General features: G+C 34.5%; 1 pseudogene; it reads left to right on the top strand.

Moving 5' to 3' along the window:
• The window catches only part of LOC137659462 (paired box protein Pax-7-like), a 123,842-nt pseudogene that overhangs the window by 20,934 nt on the left and 95,408 nt on the right, over window positions 1-7,500 (top strand).

The raw sequence follows: 7,500 nt of genomic DNA, 5'->3' as shown, positions 1-7,500 counted from the left end.
TAATAGTTTATATATGACATGTCTGTTTTGACGTTGTTACTTATTTTAGAATGATTTATTGTTAATTTGTTCTCTTCATTTATTTATTTCCTTATTTCCTTTCCTCACTGGGCTATTTTTCCCTGTTGGAGCCCCTGGGCTTATAGCATCTTGCTTTTCCAACTAGGGTTGTAGCTTGGATAGTAATAATAATAATAATAATGTAAATTGTGGATACTCTTACTGAATGTTGATTTTATGGTCACAGTTACCAACTAAGAAGAAAAACTAGCTATATTATAGCTATAAACTGCCCTTGAACCTTGTAGCTAAAACTGCTGATTCAATAACTTATACGTGATTCAATGGCCTGTGTGGCTGAAACAGCTGATTCAATAACCTATACGTAATTCAATGACCTGTAAGATGTTTTAGCATGTAGCTGAAACAGCTGATTCAATAACCTATACGTAATTCAATGACCTGTAAGATGTTTTAGCATGTAGCTGAAACAGCTGATTCAGTAACCTATACGTAATTCAATGACCTGTAAGATGTTTTAGTGTGTAGCTGAAACCAGCTGATTCAATAACCTATACATAATTCAATGACCTGTAAGATGTTTTAGTGTGTAGCTGAAACAGCTGATTCAATAACCTATACATAATTCAATGAACCTGTAAGATGTTTTAGTGTGTGGCTGAAACAGCTGATTCAATAATCTATATAGATTGGAAGGTATTGAATTTATGGTAACAACAACCATACATTGATTAAGCGTATTTAATAGACTATAAATTGTCTTGGGTAGTGCCTAGCCTCTGTACCCATGGTTTTCTACTGTCCATGGTAGAGTTCTCTTAATTGAGGGTACACCAGAACACACTATTCTATTTTATTTCTTTTCCTCTTGTTTGTTTTGCAAGTTGTTGTAGTTCATATATGAAAGATCTATTTTAATGTTGCTGCTGTTCTTAGAATATTTCATTTTAATTGTTTATTACTTCTCTTGTAGTTTATTATTTCTTTATTTCCTTTAGTTACTGGGCGATTTTTCCGTTGGGAGCCCTTGGGATTATAGCAACCTGCTACTAAACTAGGGTTATAGCTTAGCTAGTAACAACAACAACAACAACACAATAATAATAATAATAATAATAATAATAATATAATAATAATAATAATAATACTAATAATCTCCTCCTACACCTATTGACGCCAGTCGTCTCCATCTTGAGCTTTTAATTCAATACTTCTCCATTCATCATCTCCCTACTTCGCTCTTCATAGTCTTCTCTCGGGAAGGGTGAAGAGCATGCCCAAACCAACAACAACAACAACAACAATAATAATAATAATAATAATAATAATAATAATAATAATAATAATAATAATAATAATAATAATAATAATAATAATAATGCGTGGTTCGTAATGTACATCTAAAACAGAACAGTTAATACAACTCTTGCTAAACGTAGACAAATTTCCCAATCCGACATTGAGCAAGAAAATTATATAAACGTCAACGATTGAGAACAAATCATATTTTCAGTTTCGGGATTCAATCCATTGTGTAATTATTCTCGTCAGGTGTTGGGACATAACGAGAATCTTTGAAGTCGCCGCCTGAACTATACAGCGTCCATTCATCTCTGTTCTTTAAATCCTGTATTTACGATACACAGAAAAGTAAACACTTCATCTCAGGTGAAATATGTTACACATTATGTGTTGAGTCATCTGGGACTAGTTTTTCAATTATTATTGTTTATTATTATTATTTGCTAAGGTACACTTGGCTTCATTAATTCAGTACATTTCACGGAAGCTGTACTAGAAAATAGTGTTATTTGTTTAACATCACTTCGTAAAATTAATAAACATACTTTTGATTTAGCGCTTACAAGCTCAGTCACTTAGTTTTACAGGCAGTGTTACTAACATATTCTCTTTTGCTAAACACATCATTATTTGCTACAATATATAGCGAACTGAAGTCTCCTCACCTTCCCGTGAAGTGTACCGGCATTTATGAAGCCAACTGTACAACCCCGAGAGATGAACAAGCAGGGTTTAGGAAAGGTAGAAGTTGCTCTGACCAAATTTTCATTTTGAGACCTGTGGTACAGCAATGCGTAGAATTTAGAAATCCACTTTTGATGGCATTTGTGGACTATGAAAAAGTCTTTGATAGTGAACCGGCCTATTTTATGGAGTCCTGTGTTATTATGGAATTCCTCTTAAATATGTAAATTTGATTAAGTCTGTTCATGAGCACAGCAAGTGAAAAGTTAATGTTATTGGAGTCTTATCAAATGAATTTCCAATGAACAGCGGAGTACTCCAAGGGAATGTGTTGTCACCTATGTTGTTTATCCTCCTCATGGATTTTGTAATGCGTAGAACAGTCGGAGATAGTAGAGAAGGATTGGATTAGATTGGTGATAGGAATTTAGTAGACCTAGAGTATGGTGATGACACTGTCCGTGTTAGCAGAACACCACAGGATTTGCAATGCTTGTTTACCAGAATGCATGAAATATCACACGAGGTTAGGCTGAAAATAAATAGAGGGGAGACAGAGATGATGAGAACGGAGTCTTGAGAATTAGAGTTTAGTGAAAGATTAAAAAAAGCAAATCAGACAATGGCTAGGTTAAGTAAAATTTAGAAATAAAATCGCCTGAAAATACATATAAAAATCAGACTATATATCACTTTAGTGAGATCGGTGTTATTCTATGGACATGAGTCGTGGTATGAAAATGAAACAATCTCCAATGGACCTAGAAGATTTGAGAACAAAGCCCTCAGAAGGATATTGGGAGTTAAATGGCAGGACAGGATTAGAAATGAAACTATAAGAGAGATTACTCGAGTGCCATACGTGGATGAGATCATGATGACGGGTAGATGGAGATGGTTTGGGCATGCTCTTCGCACTCCCCAAGAGAGATTAGTTCACTAAACTTTCAACTGGACTCCACAAGGCACTAGAAGAGTTGGAAGACCCAGGCCTACATTTCTGAGGACTATGAAGTGTGAAGTAGATGATGATGAATGGAGAATTATTGATCTAAAAAATAGAGACGACTGGCAAAATCTAACCGAGGCCCTTTGCGTCAATAGGCTTAGGAGGATATGATGATGATGATCTCAAGATAGAGACGACTGGCAAAATCTAACCGAGGCCCTTTGCGTCAATAGGCTTAGGAGGATATGATGATGATGATGATGATGATGATATAATGAATAACAAGTAAAAACGACATTGAGTGGATTACAGTTTTTTTTTTCCTTTTTTTTTTGCAATTGTAAACTTATTCTGCAACAATAGCTGGAAAACAAGGTTGTAACAATCCCAAATGACAGTAGGGAAAGTATCTGAATTACAAAGGATAAATAACAGAGAAATAAGAAAATATTAAGGAAAATTAGGCAAATAACAGATTAACTATCGAACGAGACTTGTCAATCTGCTCAACAAAAAAGCATTTGCATCGAGTTTCAACTTGTGAAGTTTGAGTTTTAAAGTTTGAGCTTCTGAAGTTTGATCTACTGAAATTTAAGCCCCTGAAGTTTGGGCTTCTTAAGTTTAAGCTCCTGAAGTTTGGGCTTCTTAAGTTTAAGCTCCTGTAGTTTGAGTTTCTGAAGTTTAAGTCCCTAAAGTTCTGAAGTTTGATCTTCTAAAGTTTAAGCTCCTGAAGTTTAAGCTTCTGAAGTTTGAGCTTCTGAAGTTTGATCCCCTGAAGTTTAAGCTCCTGAAGTTTAAGCTTCTGAAGTTTGAGCTTCTGAAGTTTAATCTTCTAAAGTTTAAGCTCCTGAAGTTTGAGTTTCTGAAGTTTGAGCTTCTGAAGTTTAAGCTCCTGAAGTATGTGCTTCACAAGTTTCTGCTTCTGCAGTTTGAGCTTCTGAAGTTCAGACAAAGATCAGACCGAACTACAGTCTGTTTGTTCCAATCATTGCAAGAATAGCCACAGGTAATTTCAGGTGGCAAAAAAAAAAAAAAAAAAAAAAAAGAAAGGAATAATGCGTCAGGTATGTCTGTCACCATCTTTTCTTCATTTGAAAAATGGGATAGTGAATAAAGTCTTTAATTGAATCCCATTTTTTGGCAATAATCAAAATTCTTATAAGTGTCAGAATTTCTAGGGTAAACTCAATGCTCTCTCTCTCTCTCTCTCTCTCTCTCTCTCTCTCTCTCTCTCTCTCACATTATGACGACAGTTGCAATGCAGGAAAAATTCTGCTTGGAGAGAGAGAGAGAGAGGAGAGAGAGAGAGAGAGAGAGAGCACTTGAATGCATTCCAAGCAGCCTGTTTACTGCATTGCAACTGTCTTCATAATGAGAGAGAGAGAGAGAGAGAGAGAGAGAGAGAGAGCACTTGAATGCATTCCAAGCAGCCTGTTTACTGCATTGCAACTGTTGTCATAATGAGAGAGAGAGAGAGAGAGAGAGAGAGAGAGAGAGAGCGAAGTTAACCTCATCGGATGGGGCAATCTTACATTTGCCACACCACACGACTCTTCGCAGCGCCACCCACGCGGGCGTACCGAATAGGAACAGGGCGTACATCATCCCAAGGTATATTCATATATCAGGCTAAGTTGATTTACGGTGGAAGGAGGTGTCTTAAGACGCCGGTCCAGACCACTCATTTCTACCATCGTAATTGAAGGTTTTGTTACTAATGATCGGAGACGATCTGCCTTTTAACATTCCTCAAAGGCTTCTTTCTTATATACTTTTTTTTTCTTATATCGTTTTTTTTTTTTTTTATGAGGGCGTGACGTTGCCGATGCCGTCGGCCTTCGTGTGAAAAAAATAAAAACGGGATTTAAAGTAAGGTAAAAAAAAATGCGATATCAAGCAATTCTTGTTTATTATTTTTCTATTCTTTATAATTTTTTGTCTTATATAATTTTTATGATGGCGTGACGTTGCCGATGCCGTCGGCCTTCGTGTGAAAAAAATAAAAATGGAATGTTAAGTAAGGTAGAAAAAATGTGATATCAAGCCAGGCTTGTTTTTTATTTTTTATTTTCTTATTTTTTGTCTTATATAATTTTTATGAGGGCGTGGCGTTGCCAATGCCGTCGGCCTTCGTGTGAAAAAAATAGAAAAGGGATGTTAAGTAAGGTGGAAAAAATGTGATATCAAGCAAGGCTTGTTTTTTACTTTTTTATTTTTTATTTTAGTCTTATATAATTTTTATGAGGGCGTGACGTTGCCGATGCCGTCGGCCTTCATGTGAAAAAAATAAAAATGGGATTTAAAGTAAGGTGGAAAAAATGTGATATCAAGCAAGGCTTGTTTTTTATTTTTTTTTATTTTTTTTATTTTTTATCTTATATAATTTTTATGAGGGCGTGACGTTGCCGATGCCGTCGGCCTTCATGTGAAAAAAATAGAAATGGGATTTAAAGTACGGTGGAAAAAAATGCAATATCAAGCAAGACTTAGTTTTTATTTTTTTATTTTTTATCTTATATAATTTTTATGAGGGCGTGACGTTGCCGATGCCGTCGGCCTTCGTGTGAAAAAAATAGAAATGGGATTTAAAGTACGGTGGAAAAAATGCGATATCAAGCAAGACTTAGTTTTTATTTTTTTATTTTTTTATTTTTTGTCTTATATAATTTTTATGAGGGCGTGACGTTGCCGATGCCGTCGGCCTTCATGTGAAAAAAATAAAAATGGGATTTATAGTAAGGTGGAAAAAAATGCGATATCAAGCAAGACTTGTTTTTCATTTTTTTGATTCTTTTTAATTTTTTTGTCTTATATAATTTCTATGAGGGCGTGACGTTGCCGATGCCGTCGGCCTTCGTGTGAAAAAAATAAAAATGGGATGTCAAGTAAGGTGGGAAAAAAATGTGATATCAAGCAAGGCTCGTTTTTTATTTTTTTATTTTTTATTTCTTCTCTTATATAATTTTTATGAGGGCGTGACGTTGCCAATGCCATCAGCCTTTGTGTGAAAATTTAAGGATGTCAAGTAAGGTTGAAATTTTTTTAATGTTAAGTAATGTTTGTTTCTAGTGACTTGGTTGGTCCTGTTTTTTTTTCACTATCCTTTCTTGTTCATTTTTACAAATAAAAAAAAATAATTGATTGCCTGCCCCTACGGCCTTCGTAGACAAAATGATCTCATTATTAGTTTGCGAAATAGTTTCTGATTTGTGTTTGGAAAAGTTGGCATATATTTTATGCATTTTTAATTTTCTTAATTTTTTTGTCATCATATCTTTTATATTCTTAGGTTTTAGTCATTAAATTTGCTATACCCTTTTAGTGACCATGTGTGAGAGAGAGAGAGAGAGAGAGAGAGAGAGAGAGAGAGAGTTATATATGATATACCCTTTTAGTGACCATTAAAACGAGAGAGAGAAAAAGAGAGAGAGAGAGAGAGAGAGAGAGAGAGAGAGAGAGAGTTATATATGATATACCCTTTTAGTGACCATTAAAACGAGAGAGAGAGAGAGAGAGAGAGAGAGAGAGAGAGAGAGAGAGAGCTATGCAATATAGAAATGGAAATAGATTCGCCTTTTTAATGAACACCCACCATAATTTTCAAAAATATATATCGATTCATTCCCGAACGGCTCCACCAATGCACACCAGCACCTCGTAACTTTCAAATACACAAAAGAATGAAGGTTTTTTAAGTACCGTAAGTAAACAACAACATAATTCTAAGTACCATAAGTAAACAACAACATAAATCCAGAGATGCAGTAATTCAACAATATACTCTCAAACATCGCCGGAGGGTAATTGATGATGGCGAAGCTGAATTCGTACCATCTATTTTATACATCCATGAGTCCAGGGGACTTGGTTTTCGAACTCATGTGCTCATGAAATTACCTTGGGCAGATGAAACAAATAGTGGTAATAGAAGAATATGATGACGATAATGATATTAGTTATAAAAGTAATATTAGCTCATCTTTTTTTTTCTTTTTTGGTACATCCATGAGTCCAGGGACTTGGTTTTCGAACTCATGCGCTCATGAAATTACCTTGGGCAGATGAAACAAATAGTAGTAATAAGAAAATAAGATAATGATAATGATATTAGTATTAAAAGTAATATTAACTCCTTTTTTATTTTTACATACATACATATACCAAGGCACTTCCCCCAATTTTGGGGGGTAGCCGACATCAACAAATGAAACAAAACAAAAAAGGGGACCTCTACTCTTTTTTTTTTTTTTTACTGATGTAAAAAGTTTCAGATCACTGTACCTCTATTGTAACTCTGTATATGGCTTTTGCTGACATTATTATTATTATTATTATTATTATTATTATTATTATTATTATTATTATTATTAATTATAATAGTAGTTGTGGCACATACTTGGAGAAAAGGAAAATATCTTGGCAGATGAAACAAATAGTAGTAATAGAAGAATATGATGATGATAATGATATTAGTAATAAAAGTAATATTAACTCATCTTTTTTTTTTTTTACTGATGTAAAAAGTGTGAGATCACTGTACCCCT

This window comes from Palaemon carinicauda, chromosome 20 (assembly GCF_036898095.1).
Source record: "Palaemon carinicauda isolate YSFRI2023 chromosome 20, ASM3689809v2, whole genome shotgun sequence".
NCBI lineage: Eukaryota > Metazoa > Arthropoda > Malacostraca > Decapoda > Palaemonidae > Palaemon > Palaemon carinicauda.
The sequence above is the reverse complement of the archived record's forward strand: the minus strand, read 5'-3'. Positions and strand labels throughout refer to the sequence as shown.